We start from the raw sequence: 22,081 nt of genomic DNA, 5'->3' as shown, positions 1-22,081 counted from the left end.
TGAAAATGAATACATTGAGGACATTAAAAAAAGTCAAATGGGATGATGTACTTGATTCTAATGATGTAAATATGGCACTTCATGAGTTCTCTAGTATTTTATTTCCTATAATCCATAAGTATGCTCCATTAAAGAAATTCTCTGTCAGGAGCACTTTTGCTCCTTGGTTAGATGAGGACATAAAAACCCTCATGACTAACCGTGATACATTGAAATGTACAGCGGTAAAATCAGGCGATTCTTCTGACTGGAGCGAATATCGTGCTGCTAGAAATATGGTCACAAAAATGAATAGACAAAAGAAAAAATCCTATTACCAAGACAAAATTAGTGAGATAAAAAATGATAGCAAAAAACTATGGAAAACCTTCAATAGCATTCTGGGTAAGACGAAAACTAATAGTCCATCGTTTATTGAGTCTGAGGGTATGTTTATTACCAAACCTCTAGAAATTGCCAATCATTTCAATGACTTCTTCACAGAAAAGGTTGACAAGCTGAGAATGTCTATGAAGACCTCTGAAGGGGACCAATCTAAAAAACTGATTAAAGAGGGCATAATGAAGAACAAAAACTGTAGATTTTGCCTTAGCTCAGTGTCAAGGGAGGAGGTGAAAAAACTTCTATTGTCGGTAAAAAACGACAAACAGTCTGGACTTGATCATCTTGAGGGTAGATTAGTGCGACTCGTTGCTGAACATATCATTGAACCTGTGTGCCATATTTTCAATCTTAGTCTCAAGGAGGGGGTTTTTCCTCAAGAATGGAAAATCGCCAAAATAATTCCCATACCTAAAAACAGTAGGAGTTCATTTTGTGGTGCTAACAGTAGACCCATTAGCATTATTCCTGCCCTCAGCAAGCTGTTAGAGAGAATTGTGTTTGATCAAATTCTGAATTACTTTTCCAGCAATGAGCTGGATTCTGTGTTTCAACATGCTTATAAGCAAAATCATTCCACTTGTACAGCATTAACGGAGATGACTGACGATTGGCTTAGTCAAATTGATCAGAAAAATATTGTTGGTGCTGTGTTGCTAGACTTTAGCGCGGCTTTTGATGTAATAGACCATGAACTATTGTTGGGTAAATTGTGTACTTATGGTTTCAGTAATAATGCTATTAGATGGATAACAAGCTATCTCTCAAAGAGGAGTCAAAGAGTGATTTTTAATGGCACTCTCTCAACTGTACGAAGTGTGGTATGTGGGGTTCCACAAGGCAGTTGCCTTGGTCCACTCCTGTTTTCACTTTTTACAAATGACTTGCCACTTGCTCTTAATAATGCATCTATTACCATGTATGCTGATGATTCTACCTTATATATAGCTAGGAATAATATTTCTGAACTAAACAATATCCTTAAAAGTGAACTCGATTCTGTATTTGATTGGGTTGAAAACAATAAGTTGATACTTAATGTGGCAAAAACTAAAAGCATTGTTTTCGGATCAAAGTATGTATTGAGAGATGACCAGTTACTCTCCCTCTCTATGAATAATATTGCACTGGAGCAAGTCAAAGAGGTGAAACTTCTGGGTGTCACCCTGGATGATCAATTGTCCTGGACTAAACATGTTGATAACATTGTAGGTAAGATGGGTAGAGCTGTATCAATACTAAAGAGGTGCGCCTGTTTTTTGAATAAGCATTCTATTAAACAGGTCACCCAGGCACTTGTGTTATCCCATCTAGACTATTGCTCAGTTGTCTGGTCTAGTGCAAATAAAAAAGGTATACACAAATTACAACTTGTGCAAAATAGAGCTGCACGGATGGTTCTGGGATGTCCTTTTAGAGCAAGTGTGCACGGCATGCATGTTAATCTTGGTTGGTTGAAAGTGGAAGATAGATGTGTTTGTAATCTCCTCGTTTTCTTTCAAAAAATTTACACTGTCACTCAGCCAAAAAACTTATTTTCAAAAATTGTGCTTGTCCAAGATAGACACAGATACTCCACAAGACAGGCTACTATAGGGAATGTTGTTGTGCCTGTAGCTAGAACCTGTGCCATGATGAGAATGGCTATGTACAGGGCTTCCTTAAAGTGGAATACGTTGCCAAGCTACATTATTAATGCTAGGCAGAGATGGGAAGTAACGAAGTACAAATACTTCGTTACTGTACTTAAGTAGATTTTTCGAGTATCTGTACTTTACTTGAGTATTTAATTTTCTGACGACTTTTTACTTTTACTCGTTACATTTTAACACAAGTATCTGTACTTTTACTTGTGTACATTTTCAAAACAGGTTCGTTACTTTTGTATGCACGAGAATGTAATTTAAAAACGAGTAGAAACGGGAGAAAGGAGCAGAAGTAATAGACGAGTTTCCCAGCGCTGCTGATAAAAGCTCATTCCAGCTCCGCCAATAGTATGACTTGGCACTCCTCCGGGGCGTGGACAAAGAAGAGAAACACGGATTTTCTCTGAGGGGAGACACACGCAGACATTAGGAGCCGTGCAGACAGCCAGCACTTATTAGCGCTCGTCTTTTTGCAATTCATTCTCTATAAGTACGCGCTTAGTGCGCATCTCTTAAAGAAGCATTTCATCGCGTTTAAAAGCTGGTGGTGGTTTTTTTAGCGCATCGCTCTGGGCGCTGAAAGCTGAGGAAAGTTTAACAGGAAAAGCGCACTGCTCCTCTTCACTCCTCCCACCTCGAGTCTTCTCCCAGGAGAGGAGGATTTTCATCTCGCTGCTTCCAGAGTTGCCAATAATCTGGCTTTTCAAAGCGTTCTTTTTTAAATAACCGCTCCCTGCGTGCATGGCCCCTTATGGTGTTGTTCTAACACATACATTCAGTTTGTGCACTGTCAACATTCAGCTAATATGGAATATGGTGGTGTTCTAACACCAGAGACAGTTCTGTCTTAATAATAAACCTTGAATTTGTGAATGTGATCAACCTTGTGGACATTCAGTTCCTTATCCATTAGGTATCAGTATCATATCAGTCTCGAGTATTGTGATTCTGCACTTTGTAAGGGACACCTTGTATACAGCAGTTAAACTTGTCTAACTATTTGCACATTCATATATCATGGAAATATTAATGAGAGAGGACTAGATATGATTTTAATGGGGGGGTTTTTGTGTGGAAAAACCATAGCACACTATTTAAAGTAGAGTTTTAAGATGTGTAAAACATTTGATATAATTTATCCTCAAATTATATTCTATGATGTGAGGTTCAGTCATTCAGAAAGATACGGTAAAAATACTTTTACTTTTACTCGTTGGGTACATTTCAGAGCCTGTACTTTTTTACTTTTACTTGAGTAAAATAAGTTAATCAGTACTTCTACTTTTACCAGAGTAGTTTTTTACACAAGTAACTGTACTTCTACTCAAGTACAGAATGTCAGTACTTTTCCCATCTCTGATGCTAGGTCAAATGTGATTTTCAAAAAATCAATTAAAAGACTCTATATACCTAATGAATAACTAAATTATAAACTACTGCCTTGTCCTATGTTGAGGTGTCTTGCTATTCCTTGTATCTAGGTGTGTTTTTAAATCATTTTAATCTAGTCTTTTTTTCTTTACTTGTTATTTCCTTTCTATAGTTTGATATTGTGTTGCCTTAGGATTTTGATGTAATTTGGGTTGTATTACTTGTTTTGTTTTATATTATGTTAATATTGGTTTTGTTATGTATTATGTATTATGTTTTTGTCTTAGTTTGCTTTAGAATTCTGTTGTAGTTCGGGTTGAATTACTAGTTTTGTTCTGTATTCATTGTAGTTATGGGTTGTATTATTTGTTTTGTTCTGTACTACTTTTGTGTATGTTTTGTTTTGTTTTGTGTTGTTTTAATTTTGTGATGCATTTTGTCAATATGCATTAGGGCTGTCAATTTTCATTCGAAATTCGAATGCAACTTCGAATGTGGGGGAGGGGGTTCGTTTTCGAAATATAATTTGAATGTTCGATTTTTTTTTTTTTTTTTTTTTTTTAATTTTTTTTTTTTTTTTTTTTTTTTTTTTTTTATGAACCAAAATTAACCAACTGCTGCTTGCTGGTAATGTTAATCCCATGTCAGAAAAAGTCTCCAGATTTGTCGCGTTAGTCTCTTCTGAGAAAGATTGTCTCCAGGGTCTGAAAAGTTGTCTCGAGTTGGATGCAGCCAAGTTTGTGAGGCAGTGTTGTGACTGTGAGCGTCCAAGCTAACACGTCGGGCTGATGCCCGGTGGCCTGCAGTGGGTTGCACCAGCTGTGCGTAAGTTGAAACGTAAGCTAGTTTGAACGTAAAGTCTCACTAAGTCCGAGTTTACGCACTACTAAAAATATTTGGGTTGCACCAAGTGAAATAGTTACAACGTAGGCATAAGTTAGAACTTAAAATTTACACCTACGTCTTACTAGGTGTAAAGTCCTCCGTAAAATAGCAGTTGGCACGGATTGCAACTTGGCACCGTGGCGCATCGCTGTTTTGCGTCCGCAACGCGCTCTCCGTGATAAATTACACCCTTTGATATTTATGACTCACGCTTTTGTTTCCCACAAGCTGCAGCACTGCATACAAATTAAAATAACCGCAACAATTTAGTGAGGCAGGATGGTGGTATAGCCTACAATACTGATGAAGCGCTCACAGATAAACGTTAACAGTAATATGAACCTAAACGAACGTTACTCAATAACGTTCTCATTTGATTAGTGTTGATGAAATATGAAAGCACTAATTTGCGGTGGGCAACATGTCCTGTTTTCACTCCACTTAAACAACCGTAAATAAACACCGTTTCCACCGTGCTTTTCACTGATTGGTCACAGATACTGTACACGTCATTGTCTGCGACACTATTTTGGTTAGTATGGACTTTAGGGTCTACTAGTTAAGATGTACCTTACGTCTCCGTGGTGCAACCAAACAAAGACACAACTTTAGTGTCAAACTAACTAGTTTGAACGTAGCAGTTAGTGTGGACTTTACACCCTAACTTAAGACAGAACTTACGTTCAGCTGGTGCAACAGGCTGGACTGATTTTTTTTTTTTTTTTTTTTTAATTAACCAAAAAACTTAGAATATATTCGAACGAATTTCGGGCAATTAAAGTTCGTTCGAATTTTATTTTGGGAAAAAGTGACAGCCCTAATACGCATTATGTCAATGTAAACTTATTAGTTATTATGTTGTATGCATCATGCCATGTTTTAATTATGCTGTTTTAATATATTTTAGGACCCCAGGAAGACTAGCTTTCACTATTGTGATAGCTAATGGGGATCCAATAAAACAATAAAATAAAACAATAATAAAGGATGCAAATTGGCCATCAATATACAGGTCTCTGATGGAGACAAGCCCCTTCTCACTCCAGGCTTGACAAATTCTATCTGACCATGAGGGCAAAAAAGAGTGAATAAAACAAATTGGTGTATGAACAGAAACATCTGGTATATTCAAAACTTTCCTAATCTGATTCAGAATTCTGACTGAGTTTTTCACAACAAAACTCAAACCTTTCAAAATCCCAGGCTCCTCTAGCTTAGAAAACAACATGACTGGCAAGAAGGACCTGGCGACAGAGCCGACCTCCATTTTTAGCCACAGGGGGGCCCCGCGAGTTAAATTGCCAGGAATCCCTTGTCGCCAAAACATCAGAGCCCGAGCATTGGCAGCCCAGTAATAATGCCTAAACACTGGTAAGGCCAGCGCCCCCCACAGACTTAGGTTTTTGCAGGTGAATTTTCGCAATTCTATGGTTCTTATAATTCCAAATATAGGACAGAATTATGGAGTCCAGCTCTTTGAAGAAAGCTGATGTAAGAAAAATAGGGAGGTTTTGACACAAATAGAGGAACCTGGGAAGTGAAACCATCTTAATTGAGTTTATACAACCAATCATAGACAAAGGAAGGATTTTCCATCTTTCTATACATTGTTTAAGCTTTGAAACAAAATCCCTAAAATTCAACTTAAATATTAGCTTAGGATCTCTGGGTATGGTCAAGCCAAGATAGGTGAGACGGCCATTTGCCAATTTGAATGGGAGACTCCAGGAACCCAGGAGTGAAGAGATGTAGGCTATTTGAATGTTGGGTCTGAGTCCTATAGCACAGTGGTTCTCAAATGGGGATCCGGGGACCCCCAGGGGTCTGTGGCACTTTGCCAGGGGGTCCGCGAAAAGTTTTCAGGAAAATAAAAATAAAACCTTTTTTTTTGGCAAAAGCTTCATAGTTCAACGAAAATATTGTATGCTTCAAATCTAATAAAATGGTTCATGGATTACATTCTAATCCAACAAACCTATCAATTTAAAAGTCAAGCACGTTACCGTGGAAACAATTAAGCTTAGCCCAAAATCACAAATCAGAATGATGGGGTCCTTGGTATATTTTCTATCTTGTAAGTGGTCCTTGGCTGAAAAACATTTGAGAACCTCTGCTATACTGTAGCATGATGATGATGTCTGTGATGTCTGAGGTCACACAAGAAATTGTGTTTTTTTAGGGCTTCTGTTGACAAAATCAAAAGCAACATTAAAGGAACAGTTTATCTACTCACCCCCGTGCCAGTTGAAACCATAGACTGCATAAAAGAGATGGACAGAGTGCATGTGACGTCACCCATTGGTTTGTGGACTCCTGTTTTGAAGCCTCAGTTTGCTAATAACTGTACACGAGAGTTGGGAGGAGTGAATGGATGAGAGGAGTGGCAGCACGGATCAGCCACCACCTGCGTCTCACCGAAGCAATCTGGAGACTGCGGACATACTTTATGAAGGGGCGTGGCATCAACACAGCCAATCAGTGACAGCCACGTGTAACAGGTTAACCTCGTTCGCTTATGAATTGAACCAAAACACCACAATTTCTTCATTTTGTGTGTGAATTTCTTATTTGAGTGCTCTGTTGTTGTTGTGTGTGATGTCGCTTTGTGCACATGCACGCAGCTCCAAAAACAGAGTCGATGGGAAATGGCAATGAGATGAGCTGTGTCATGGAAGTCTCCACCTGAGTAACGCTTATTATTTATTGTTTTGTTTATTTTGTAATAGAAAGAGCTTGAGACCCAGTACTGCCTCCTGACTTATGAATGTCGCCACACACGTATAACCAGAACACAATGCAGAGGAAAAACACATGGGTTACATTGGTACCGTAACCTTCAGGATTTATTTGTGATCGATGTCGTCTCGGTCGCCGTGGGAAGCTCAACACTCTCGCCCTTGTTTCAAGTTGCTCACTTTCGGCCGTGTGGGACATTTTGAATAGATAGAGTGAGGAACTGCAGTTGGTACAGCTAAGTGAGCTAACGTTAGCTGGCTAGCACCGCACGTGGAGTGAAAAGCTAGTGGACTTTTCCCCAGCGAGGAGGGCCATGGCGAGAAGCATCGGAGAATGACAGAGGAGCAGGCCAGGCAGCAGCGGTCGGCCATGAGACGCTGTCCGCAGCTGCTGTCCCTCAGAATGTCAAAATATAAGCGATGTGATGTATAGGTTTTGAGATATTAACGTTTGTTTGGCACAACTCATACTAATAATAATAATAATAATTCATTTATTTTATATAGCGCTTTTCAAGACCCAAAGACGCTTAACAGAGAAACAAAAAACAAGCAACAGGCAACAGAAACAGGCAACAGGCAACAGATACAGGTAACAGGCAACAGATACAGGGAACAGGTACAAATAACAGTGGCGGTTCAGGGCAAGGTTGTATGGAAAAGCAAGGAGAGGAAGATAACAGGAGGGAGGGGCAGGGGGGGATGGGGGGGCGGAGGGTGATGGTTTGGAGGAGGTGGTCAGGGGTAGGGGAGGTTGTAAGCTTGGGAGAACAGATAGGTTTTAAGTCGGGTTTTGAAAGTGGGGAGTGAGGGAGAGTCTCGGACGGTCTGGGGGAGGGAGTTCCAAAGTCGGGGTGCGGCGCGGGAGAAAGCACGGTCACCAAAGGTTTTGAGTCTGGATGGGGGGATGATGAGGGTGGCAGTAGAAGAGGATCAGAGTGTACGGGAGGGGCGATGGGGGATGAGGAGGTCAGTCAGGTAGGGAGGGGCTAGGCTGTGGAGGGCTTTGAAGGTGAGGAGGAGTAATTTGAAGTCGATGCGTTGCTTGATGGGGAGCCAGTGGAGAGAGTGGAGGACAGGGGTGATGTGATCGCGGGACCGGGTGTGAGTGAGCAGGCGGGCAGCTGAGTTTTGGACCATCTGGAGTCTATGGAGGGAACGGGAGGTGATGCCGGTGAGGAGGGAGTTGCAATAGTCGAGGCGGGAGGAGATGAAGGCATGGATGAGGGATTGAGCAGCAGGGGGGGAGAGGCAGTGTCTGGTCTTTGGCGATATTGCGGAGATGGAAATATGAAGTTTTGACAAAGGAGCTGACGTGGGGATCGAAGGAGAGGGTGGGGTCCAGGATGAAACCAAGGTTGCGAGCCAGGGGGGAGGGGGTGATGGTGGAGTCGTCAATGGTGAGGGTAATGGGTCCGGTTTTATTGAGGGTGGATTTGGTGCCAATGAGGAGGAGTTCCGTTTTGTCACTGTTGAGTTGGAGGAAGTTGTGGGTTAACCAGGTTTTTATTGTGGATATGCAGTTTTCGATGTGGGTGAGGGGTGGGTTCTGGAGGGATTTGGTGGTGATGTAGAGCTGAGTGTCGTCGGCGTAGCAGTGGAAGTCCAGGTTGAATTGACGGATGATGTGACCAAGGGGGAGTATATAACAGAGGAAGAGCAGGGGGCCGAGGACTGAGCCCTGGGGGACCCCCTGCAAAACAGAGGAGAGGGTGGAGGAGTGACCGGAGAGGGAGATGAATTGTTGTCTGTCGGTGAGGTATGAGGTGAGCCAGTCCAGTGCGGTGCCCTCAACACCCAGTTGGCGCAGCCTTTGGAGGAGGATGGAGTGGTTCACAGTGTCAAAGGCTGCGCTCAGATCGAGTAGAACTAGGATGTTGAGGGCACCAGAGTCAGCGGAGGTGAGGAGGTCGTTGATGACTTTGGAGAGGGCGGTTTCGGTGCTGGCTGACTAGTTAACTGCTGCGGGGTTCCGCATTTCTGGGTGGTTGTGACGTCATGCTGATTCGTCCTATAGAGCCCAATACCATAACCAGGCTGTAAACATGTTTTGTTTTTGTTTTTCAGTGCAGCAAGTTGTGCTGGCAACCTCCCTGTGGTCAAAATTCACCTGTGTTTCAAATGGCATGAGGGTGAGTAGATGATGACAGATACATATTGATACATATTCACATATTGATTCCTATTCAAGCTTTTCAAACAGACACTAAAGCAATGATAGCATGGGAATGAAAGACCACAGCTATCCATTACTTCACTGAGAGTAGGGAACAATTACTTAAGTGCAAAGTGGGAAAAATACAATTACTCATGAGAAAAGGACTCATAAAAACTCATATTTACTGCTCGCTTCTCACTGTCCAGACTGAATTTCAGCCAGCGGCGAGATCGATCATTCATCCACTGAAGCTGTTTTTTCAGTGTTACACAATCTGTGTCTCTCTGCGTGATAAAGCCCTGCAACAAGCTTGGGCTCCAGTGTGCCTGCTGACCACAGAGAGCCAGCTGTTGTTAAATGCTGTGGTCTTTCCACAGAGGAATTTGAGTGTTTCCAGCCAGTCTCAATAACAGGGGTCGAGGACCTGGGGAAGAGGCTTTCGACACCCGTCGCTGACATCATGATCCTCTCCCGCTCCACCCCTCGCGCTCGCATCATGTGGACGAAGACGAGAAAACACTGCTTGTGTTTTTGTTTGGACTCCAACATGGCTAAGCAACGCGACACACACTCTGGACACTCTGGAGAGATGCGTTTAGAAAGAGCAGAGAGAGAGAAACTGCACTTTTATGGAGAGTGATAAATGGAGCGAGGGGAACATCTGGCTCAGATCAAATGAAACAAGCACATTTTGTAATGACATTGAAGTGTCACTTGCTCCGAGTGTAAGATTTCCCTCTAAAATGGGATGTTTTGGAAGAGCAGAGCTGAAAAACATGACCTCACTGAAAGTACGCCCAGTTGTGCAACTTGAAAGCACTATGGCCAGCTGAAAGCTTTACAAGGCAAATAGGCCTACTAATACCAACTGCCACATACTTGTCATTATAACACACAGTAGCTTCCAAATCCTGTTTAGCCAGGTACTGTTTTATGAGGACCTTCCCTTCTTGGATCTCCACCTGATTGATTATGTAAATGAGCAAGGTAGACACATGACTGATTATGTAAATGAGCAAGGTAGACACATGGCAAAGGAGAGGAAACCGCTGTGAATTATTCAGTGTGGCTAAAGGCGGGCCACAAACAGTACAAAGCCTCCCAGGCAGCCACACAGCCCAGGGTTTGACCATGAATCATGGATGAGATGGAGAGACCTGTGGCAGCAGCTCCCACTCCCAGTCTGTCAGATGGAGAGACCTGTGGCCACAGTAGCAGCTCCCACTCCCAGTCTGTCAGATGGAGAGACCTGTGGCCACATTAGCAGCTCCCACTCCCAGTCTGTCAGATGGAGAGACCTGTGGCCACATTAGCAGCTCCCACTCCCAGTCTGTCAGATGGAGAGACCTGTGGCCACAGTAGCAGCTCCCACTCCCAGTCTGTCAGATGGAGAGACCTGTGGCCACATTAGCAGCTCCCACTCCCAGTCTGTCAGATGGAGAGACCTGTGGCAGCAGTAGCTCCCACTCCCAGTCTGGCAGATGGAGAGACCTGTGGCAGCAGCAGCTCCCACTCCCAGTCTGTCAGAGTTTGCAGAGAGGGACGGACCCACCGAGTCACCTGATATCTATTTCGCTACAAATCAACATGCTCAAACCCACACCCTATTGAGCTTCATTGTAGGTCTCTCAAACATCTGCACCATCGGTTTTGAAGCATGGATGCGACTCCTATTGAGGAAAAATTGTGTGGTTTCAAATGCTATAATTCATTCAAGTTCTTCTACATAGCATTTCTTGATACATATTCCCAAAGGTACAAACTCAGTCTATGACAGTCTGCCATACAGACAAGACAGAAGTCTTGGCATTCTTTTTTATTTTTTTTCTGATTTCCCCCCCATTTTCTCCCCAATTGTACTTGGCCAATTCCCCCTGCTGCCCCGGTCGCTGCCCCACCCCCTCTGCTGATCTGGGGAGAGCCATACACACACACATGCTTCCTCTGATACATGTGCAGTTGCCAGCCGCTTCTTTTCACCTGACAGCGGGGAGCTTCACCTGCAGGACATAGTATGTCGGAGGATCACGCTATTCCCACCAGTTCCCTTCTGCCCCGAACAGGTGCCCTGACCGACCAGAGGAGGCATTAGTGCAGCGACCAGGACACATACCCTCATTCCGGCTTCCCACCCAAAGACACAGCCAAATGTGCCTGTATGGACGCCCGACCAAGCCGGAGGTAACACAGGGGCACGAACCTGCAACCCTTGTGTTGGTAGGCAGGGAATCTACCGCTACACCCGGACGCCCGGCATTCTTCTTTCTTGATATTGCATCCGATATTGCATCATTATCATACTGTGTCGCTACTACAATACATTTCATTTCTTTCGGGTGCACGACCCAGGATAATAGGCCCTCTCTCCACATGTATGTATTCATAGATATTTATTATGCTGCAGTCCAGTTCCACATTAATACCGGTAATTATAATAGACACAAAGGTAGATCATAGATGTATATCCGACGTGTAAGAAAAACTGATTTGATGTTTGCCTTTCAAATCTAAATGTCTGTTAGGCTCAGTGTTAGGCTGTGTTGATTAATTCATACCAGCTGCTTGATTTCCTGCCAGCAGCATATAGAGAACCGCAGGGATGACGTATTTTTGTAGTCAGAACTCGGAAGGCGGAAGTCCTGGACATGTTGGATCTTCAGGGGACAAGTGAATGGGGTTTTAGAATGGGGATTTCACTTAAATGCATAAAATAAGGTCTGTGGTTAACAAAAGTTTATGGGAGTGGTAATTTGTGTTCTGCAGGATAATCTTCACAAACGTGAACTCTTATGACTTTTGACTTTTTTGTAAATGCGTTTTTTAAAACGTTATTTTCAGAAAACGCTTCAAAAGTAATAAAAGTAATTCACATTTGTGCTACATCCGGACTCATTCCTGCGGTGCTCTAGTAAGTTGACTGTTTTCCACATAACTGGCCAATGACTGGGTTGACGGCTCCTCGAGTTGATCATGTGACTTCTTCCTGTTTGCTGCACTCCAAAAACAAATCGCATAAAGCACCAAACGTCTGCATGGCTGCCTTCTTAAATGACATCTGCTAAACTAAAATACATAGGTATAGAAAATTAGGTATGAAGCCAAAATGGGACATTACAGTATGCTTTCCTTTGTTAAAATCATGCAACTAGTCCAGGAGCTGTTACAGTAAGACGGTAGCAAATGTCAACTCAAAGTCTCTCCCCAAGCCAATGGAAAACACTCTTCTTTATAATAACTTCCTTTTCAGTACCAAACATGTATTTGCTTTGTGTTTTGGGTCTCAAGTTCAAGTCTAACTTTCAGACTATAGACCAGCACTTTCAAACCCACTGCCAAAATTACCTGTTAAAGCCATCTTAGATGGCACTATAACTCTATAGCCGTTTTCACACATGCTTACAGGAAAATTACCTGTAAATCAATATCGGCCATTTCCCGGAATTTCCCTTCACACCTGAGCGCTCATGTGTGAATATAGTCGTCAAATAGCCTGTATGTTGGGGGGGGGGGGGGGGGGGGGGGGCTTATTTTGGGGGTCGGCAAAACTCCAATGGTGAAATAAGTTCGCTTGTCACACAATAAATCACACTCGTTTGACTTAAGAGTATGTTGTATCCTTCACATTCGCTCATGGGCTGCAGTGCAGAGTAGTATCCAGGCAGCGTCAAGCCAGCGTAATAAACACAGCCAATTTCCCCCCTCCCCTCTCTGCTCGAGAGAGGCCAGTCCTTCAGTCCTCCGCACTTCGCAGCAGCCCGACACAGGACAGACACAGCGAGAATGGCAGCGGCTTGCAAGCCGCCCAATGCTTGTATGTATGTAGAGAAAGCAAATGCATGAAGCGAAATGTGGAAGTAGTTTGCTTTGATGTGCGCGAATGATTAGATGATGCACGCTGGAAGTGAACGTTAATACGATACGATACGATACGAAAACTTTATTGTCCACAGGTGGGAATTTGTCTTTGATTTCACCAAGACGTGTCTTACAAACTTGAAAAACACAAAAACAATACAAAGTGTTAAAGATGACAGTACACATATCGATACAATACAATACAGTTAACACACATTCATCCACCTTCAAACTTAGTACACCTTGGAATTTGCAGTACGACCCAACGGATCTACAGCATGTCAATTAAGAATTGAAAATTAAAAATATAAAATGTAAAAGACCTACTGTGCAAAAAACCGCAGCAACGCCAAAAAGGCATAAACAAAAAGCATAGCATAGTCTATCGCTTCCTAGTTAAGCAACGTGTGAGTTAAAGGAGAATTTCGTTTTTTTCGAACCTGGAGCCATCTCCTGCCATTAATTATGATTTGTCCACTCACCAGGCGATCCCCGTTGCGTATCTGGGCGTCCTAGCGTTGTTTTGATATCAATAGCGTCCAAGTCAGTCGTAAAGTGGAGTTGATTTGGGGCCAAGTGTGAGCCTGTATTTCCTGCATCTAAATAGCTATTTTTCTTCCCTTTTTCGCCAAATATCGCCGTAATCTGATCCGTCAACATCCAGCCGAGTGTTATTTCACCCCAGGCTGTTTCCTGGAGTGCACAGGGATCAAATTACCTCAAACGTGATCTAGGTCATGGCATAACCTTCGTTATTTCGAATCCCACATAGGTTACGCCAAACCCCACATAGGTTACGCTAAAACCACGACCGCAAAGCGTCCTGCCTGTATTTGGCCAGTCGACAGGAAAGTATCGCGGGACTTCACGAGACTTGGTGACCTAGATCACGTTTGAGGTAATTTGATCCCTGTGCACTCCAGGAAACAGCCTGGGGTGAAATAACACTCGGCTGGATGTTGACGGATCAGATTACGGCGATATGTGGCGAAAACGGGAAGAAAAATAGCTATTTAGATGCAGGAAATACAGGCTACCACTTGGCCCCAAATCAACTCCATTTTACGACTGACTTGGACGATATTGATCTCAAAACAACGCTAGGACGCCCAGAAACGCTGCAGACATCGCTAGGTGAGTGGCCAAATCATAATTAATGCCAGGAAATGGCTCCAGGTTAAAAAAAACGAAATTCTCCTTTAAGCAACGTGTGTACACCTCGCCCATGAGAGAAGGCCCGGCAAATGACTGGACCCGTTTCACACTTGTGTCCCTTATCGCCGCATACCGCTCTTCTGACTGGCTCGAAACTGGTGAAAAGTCTGCGATGACGGGGTCGCGCTTATACCGGAAAACAACTTTCACACTCCAAGGCATTAGACCGCTTTCCGGTCATTTAACGGTAAAAAGCGCATGAGTGAAAACGGCTATATGAGACCTTTCCAGCAGAGATGCATCATCATGTTTTGACTGCTCATTCCCATAATATAGCTAGGTATTACTATTAATTTACTATATCTGCTGATAAGGCAGGTTTCTCATGCATTTCCTTCGTCTTACACTACACACATTTGACATTTATCTCTGGCAGAGAGAGGACTTTATCCCTTAGTGAGGAGCCAGTTGCTCAGACATTAGTGAAAAGGGCATTTCCATGGCTGCCATGAGTGGCCACAGAGAGGGATGAGAGGGTGAGGAAGAGGAGAGAAGGGATGGATGGATGGATGGATGAATAAGGAGGGAACAGGGTAGTGCTCCTAAATCAGCATAATGCCCCTGATAACGAGTGCGGTGGTATGGACCACCCTGGATCTGGTAGCCCAACAGAGGGAGAGAGAGAGACAGGAAGAGAGAGACAGTTAGAGAGGGAGGGAGGGAGAGAGAGGGAGGGAGGGAGGGAGAGAGAGACAGACAGTGAGAGTGGGAAGGAAAGAGAGACCGTGAGAGAGGGAGAGAGAAAGAGACAGTGAGAGAGAGGGAGGGAGGGAGAGAGAGACAGTGAGAGAGGGAAGGAGAGAGAGACTGTGAGAGCGGGAGAGAGAAAGAGACAGTGAGAGAGAGGGAGGGAGGGAGAGAGAGGGAGGGAGGGAGAGAGAGACAGTGAGAGAGGGAAGGAGAGACAGACTGTGAGAGAGGGAGAGAGAAAGAGACAGTGAGAGAGAGGGAGGGAGGGAGAGAGAGGGAGGGGGAGAGAGACCGTGAGAGAGGGAGAGAGAAAGAGACAGTGAGAGAGAGGGAGGGAGAGAGAGAGGGAAGGAGAGAGAGGCCGTGAGAGAGAGGGAGAGACAGTGAGAGAAGTTGAGCCGCTGCTGTGCTGCTGACAAGATCTGACACTGACAAAGCAGCCGTGGAGCCAGAGTGGGTGAATTCCTCTGGACTGGAAGCTTATTAAGCGAGTTTCGGGAGCAGGACCACGCAATCAATCAGGCCTTCACAAGCCACGCCTCCCCAGGTGAACCTAACCTCCTATATAACCTCACCTGGCCCGTTGTCTCCTCTTGGCTCTCGCTTCTGCGCTCGAGCACGCAAACGATCACCGCAACCAAACTACTCAGTAATCTTGCACTACTCACTTAGTGCCACGCCGAACGTCTACTCACCTGTGGCCACGGATGCCGCTTCCTTGTCCTCGTCGGGACGACCTCCTCCCCTGGACCCCGGACCAGCCCGAAGCCGATGTCTTCCCCGCCGCAGGCAGCGTCCTCGGGACCCCGTTCACCTGTATCATGTGAGGCGAGTATCTTCCTGGTCATATAGCCACCGACCGTAGGTTACATGGCAAAGGGAATGACAGACGAAATACTAGCTTCTCCAGCCGTATGTATGCACCTCGAAAGCTTTCTCACGGCCGTATATCATTTTAACGTAATGCAAGTTGTTTATTTTAGCTCGTTAACAACCACGTGATCCGGATGTCTGCTCATGCAAGAGGTTGGATGCCGCTCCACGCTGCAGGTATCCTCAGATGATTGCAAAACATGCATGTTTTCCAGCAACTTGTGCGATTTTCTAGAGCTTAATTTCGTTTCCTACCGGCATGTCACGTGGTTTGCAAACAAGCCAATGGTCAACGGTCTCGCCTCGGTCGCCATCTTGACGTTACCTCACCTGAAAACAAACCTAGGCCTCCCGAGTGTCAAGCCACCTAGTGTAAGCAGCACCACTTCCCGTTGTTACTTCAAAATAAAACAGGTTGAACGTTCCTACAATTTGCAAACCCCAAAGTAAGGGTAAAGAACGTATCTTGAGTTGAGTTGAGTTGAGTTCACTTTATTGTCCCCTAGGGGAAATTGGTTTTGCAGCAAGATAAAATACAAAACAGAGTACAACAAAGACAACAAGAGAGCACGACAAACAACAGCAAACAAGTGAACAAGGAGTTCGAACACACAATGTCATTTTCAAACCCATACCGCAGAGCAAACACAAGTGCAGTGTCGTAAGAACTTTCCTACTTACTAAATTATCAACTCTATTTGCTTAAAAGAATCCATGATTTATTACTGAAACATGCGCATGGCAGTATCCTTCTACATCTCATATCTCGTAGCTGTAATACTCCCGGTTCTCAGGTTGCACACTCTATTTAATCCCCAAGAGGGAGGAGGAGGTGGAGACTATTAACATACAAGGGAGGAGTGTACTAAACCACTCCTTCTATCTTAATTTTGGATTATCTTACGACAATTCCTCCCTCTTGTTCATCAGAACATTATTTTCAAAATTACATTACACAGTTAATAACACAATTAATACATTGGAAACTTATTATACACAGTGATATATACAAAGAATGGAAGATACTGTAGCTAACCCTCCTCCTGCTACCTAGAACAAAAAGTGTATTTGTACCTGTTGAATCCTATAGCTAACAGTTGTGTATTGGATGAAATCCTCTACATCTAATTTATTGATCAGAGGTGGGACTACGTCATAATATATGGTAGATCAAATTTAGTCCAGTTGCACCTTAAAGTGTCACTAATTCCTATTCTAAGCTTAAGTCATTCTCCAATGGTTACTGTACAGTCTCAGTCTCAGGTCTACTTCCTGTCAAATCCTTTGGTTACCTGAACATTATTTTTGACTGACACAACGATGCACTTCTCAATGAAATATGGTATTACAAAGGTCTCTATGCAACCCTCCAGGTTCATAGCTATTATAGTAATGTATTTCATAAGTGAGAAGTGCTTGGCTGTCCCAAAGCTTCCTAATAATTTTATATTAACCTATGTAAAATACAAATCTCAGTTTCTGCACATCTTACCAGTAAGTTAATTTAGGTCACAAGTCACAAGTCTCATCAGTTGAAAGTCCACTTGCTTTAGTCCGTCAAGATCCCACTTCTGATCATTCCTTTCTATGAAAATCAATCACCACATTGTAGTTACATTTTTCTGCATAATGTAACATTTAATCTAATATGAAGCCTAGCTATTCTTCCAGCTTAATTCATGAGGCCTGATGCCCAAGCTCCAAGTAGCTTGGAAAGACTCTGTTATAAATACCAAGATTTATAACCTCTACCCTCACGCCCTATTGTCCCACATCAGACGTCACAAATCAAGATGCCATATTCGGCCAAATACCCTCCCCTCTTTCTTACTAGGGTGAGGTAAAAAGACGCAAATATGTATTTTAACTAATCTAATCATGCACTTGTAGCGAAAACCCTCTTGGGACAAAACTTGACGAGACTACAAGCCATGAGTTTTTCCTAGATGTACCTAGGTGTTGCAACTCTAAACTCTCTAAAGGTGATTGATTTTCCAACATATCAACTAATTTACAATCATAGTAGGTGATATGATAGAAATGAAACATAAAATAAAATAAAATAAAATAAAATAAAATAAAATAAAATAAAATAAAATAAAATAGAATAGAAAATCATGAAAATAATCAAAATAATCATGCAGAAATATTTCCCAAGGCTATTCATCTATAACCAGCTAGTTACTGTCACGTATAATTACTTTCATCTGTTGTAAATATACCAAAGACATGAAATGACTAAATAAAAGTAGGCTACAATCTAATGTAACCAATAACAATTACTAAACATTAGTATGCCAAATGCACACCAATTTATCGCCAGTCTAAAACAAACAAAAGTAACCTGATGACATCCACCTTCTTGATTTCCCCCAAATTCCATATTTATCATTTACTGTTAGGCCACAATATTTAATTCCCCACCAAACACATATTCTAGTTACTAACTCAATAGTTGTGACAAAAAGATGAACTATGGATGAGGTGGCCATACCTTCCCAGGGTGACAAATGTTTCCCTTCCAATAGTAATTAACATTACAACCACAACAAAGACAATGAACTCGTTTAAAGCAGTATTTCCCTCTTACTGGAGTTATTTGAATCCCACTGTAATGCTATCAAAAGGAATGTGTAATAATAATATAAATGTCTACTTTCTTACCTATAGTCTTGCATTAATCATATACGGTATAAGGGATGTCATTAGGTTCCTCTAGCTTTACAGATGTTTTTAGTTCAGACAACTTGCAAATTCGATGTAACAACATTGTACATACTGGGAACACTTCTCAATAATCACACTATAATTCTGCAATATTTATATGAAATATGTCTTTTCTTCTGGCGTCCACATGTTTTTCCTGGGGAACTCTTCTTCTTCTCCTATATACAATTCCGATTCATTCACAGATAGCACCCAGAAAACAATGTGATTTTCATGTCTATCACAACCGATCTGCATCTGACCTATATTGCAGATACTGGAATTCTATCTTTCATCCATGTCAAGCTCTCCATGTAGTAGTCTGTGAAGTCTCGACCATCCAAGTTCAGACGCATAATGACACGGAGAAGCGTGCAGCTCTTATTGAAGGAGTACGTGGGTCTCACCATTACTAGAGTACACAGGACACTCCTGCAATTCAGCCAGGCGCACACAAGGACAGCAGAGCCCTGATGTGACATTTATGACACAGTTGGAAGTCTCGAACATGAGCGCTGGTTCATCATTTCTCTGTTTGCTCTTTGGAGTGAAAAGTGAGAGCCAGTATGATGTGACCTCGTTAGGGTCAGGATGATGACAACGGTGGTCACATGATTCTTCAGCTCAAGTGACACTGCTCCTCTCTTTCGTCGCCGTCATGTTGGCCTCGAACCTCGAACCGGTTGCGTGTAGTTGATGTTCCCTCATGGCCCCTCCCTGGACGATCCCTCAACAGGCACACGATGATGACGATCCGATGACTTTCTGGCCGCAGATTACTCGCCATGGCCTCTGTCTGTGTCACCTGTAATGAAAGTATATATCTTAGTGCAGTATTCCTGTTTAGCTTCAATAGATCACATTGGTATTTTACTTAAAGTCCGTTCTCCTTCGTAAAAGAGATAAGAACTCAATTTTCCTCCTACTCCATAATGCACGCATTAATTTCTAATATATGTACAATAAGAACGCTACACCTGTTTGTGTCTCAGCACTCCAATGAGTGATCCTGTGTTCTTTCCTCCCGTCGCGTGTAGCCGAACGGAGCAAGACGATCCCCATCAGTCCTCCGTCTGGTTAGCAAGTCTGCAATGCAAACAAACCTAATATCAACTTTCAATTATAATCTGATTGCCTGTAAATAATATTGAGTTTGCACAGGGCTAAAATGGTGTTTGCACTCTACAGATATAACCAATTCAAGATAATACTTTTTAAAGATCAGTTTAATACGACTTTAGGTACTCTTGAACCGCTCCAACTAACCTAAGGCAGGCACAGGAAATCCTGACGCTTTTCCATATCACACAGTAAGGTCCCATATCATTCAAAACATGTGATTTAATTTAAAATTTAAGGATGTTTAGCACCTCTAACAGAACCCTGTATAACTCATTTCAGATTAGTCATATATGAAATTATTAATTTGATATTAGAATACATCACTTGCCTGTTCATGTAGTGACTCCAGCAATCAACACTGGACAATTTCTCTCATTATGCCGCCTTCTTTACACTTTAAATTTGTACTGCATGCATTTTCCATACTCACCAAATTACGTTCCTATATTTTCATATGATTAATTGCTATACTTAATTGTCGCTTTATTATCAAATCTTAATTGTCCAGGTTCCAGCAATGAGTCAATCCTATCTGTTCATTTGACATTTCCTCCTAAATGCCCCAATGCTCCTCTCAGTCTCCATTTTCTCTCCTGTAATGACACAAATATAACTCTGAGCATCTCATCTGCTCACAATGCACACTACATTGAAATGATCACTTAAATTGCTATTCTAACAACTTATTTACATGGCAACACACAAACACAGGTTCAATTGTCATTAACAGCATAATTTGTATTAAGAATGATTCATCTCACCTCTTAAATTGATTCCTCTTCAATATTACCTGCCATGGATTCGGTCCCCTCCACGGCTGTTTGTCCAATAACTTTGGTTATAACAATCAACTTTTCATAGTTAGTTATGAATTAGTTAGTTTGGTTAGTGTATTAATTCATGCAGTATTTCAGCTGTTCCCATAAGTCCACATGTCATACTTACCTTACTTTCTGATCCTGTAAACAATTAATCAATTAACCATATTCACAATTTACACACACAAAGTTTATACATTGGACTTCTGGTACCTGTTGAAACATGAAACATAACCACTTAAACCCTTTGTTTCCCCAGTCAGATTTCCAGTCAAGTCAATCCATTCACACAGTCCACAGTCCAGTCCAACATTTTCTCTTCTTTTCCCCCTCTGAAAATTTGGATTTTTCCATATTTTCAATTTGTCTCTCCCTGCAACAGAAATGGTTATTCATAAATATTATTTACAAGGTACCGGTTTCATATTCAACGAGTATGGTATGATATGTCAATTTTCTTCCAAACAGGAGACAGGAGATAACAGCTCCTATCTAATCTCTTTGAAGTCAGTCCTGTTCTCCCCGGGTCCTAAATGTCTTTGTTCTCTCTCCAGGCCTCATGGTGTGACCTCAGGTCATTAGCCAAACAATAGTCTTCATGCATTTACCTCATCTCCTCCACCAGGGTAACCATCACTCTACATAGTTGTCTTTTGAATAAGGTGAACTTTTGATTTCATTTGGAGAAATCACTCTCAAAGTTTACATGCATATTATTTTAGCTAATGGAGCAATGCTTTGGTCACATCTAATACAATTTTAATCTAATTAAATTTAACATTCAATCAAGGGTTACAACCTATGGATTTAACTTGCCCCATTCTTAACTTCAATGCTACCTTCTTAACTGTGTTTCTCCTTTGTCTTCAACCAACCCCAAATGCCAAATGCTCTTTCCCCCCTCAGGTCATGAATATAAATGCCATGACTGCAGAGAAGGTGACTGTTTGATCCTTACCCTGTGGTGACTTACATGCAAAGCTTACAGTCATGCTTGAAATTTAATTTAGAATGTTCTCTCTATAAGGAAATTAGGAAATAATGTTTTCATTAAGCCTTGTTGCAACTATTATTGTGACTTCATGCTCTTTCGTTGCATATCCACCTCTCATTCCCCGATCCTGCTTTCAACAGAAAATAGAGTTTCATGTTAATGATCTTTAAATACAATACATCATATCCATCCTTGCACTGTGGACTACCCAGTTTGCTTCATTTTGTAACATTGTTTATCAAACAAATCACATAATATATACAATACAATAAAATAAAAGGTAAAAGATTAAGGCCTTCATTCAATCTCATTCCACACAACCCCGGCGCCACAAACTGACACATTAAAGTTATCACAAGTTTCCATACTTATCTGTTAAACCATTAAATCAAGTTACTATTCATATCTTTCCACTTCCCATTTTTCCTTGCTAAAGCTGAGCCGTAATCTCTTTAAACTTTATTGGAGTATGTGTTGGGTCTTCGAGTGTGTTTTGGGCACGCCCGTTGCCAATGCCCGGTCTCTCCACATGCATAGCACTTAGCAGTGTTATGCTTTGATCTTATGTTACTTCTCAGAGGGACAGATCTCTGCCTATTGTCATTTAAACAATCACGAGCCCAGTGTCCAGT

Source organism: Poromitra crassiceps (assembly GCF_964638095.1).
Source record: "Poromitra crassiceps genome assembly, chromosome: 2".
NCBI lineage: Eukaryota > Metazoa > Chordata > Actinopteri > Beryciformes > Melamphaidae > Poromitra > Poromitra crassiceps.
Note: the sequence above shows the minus strand (reverse complement) of the source record.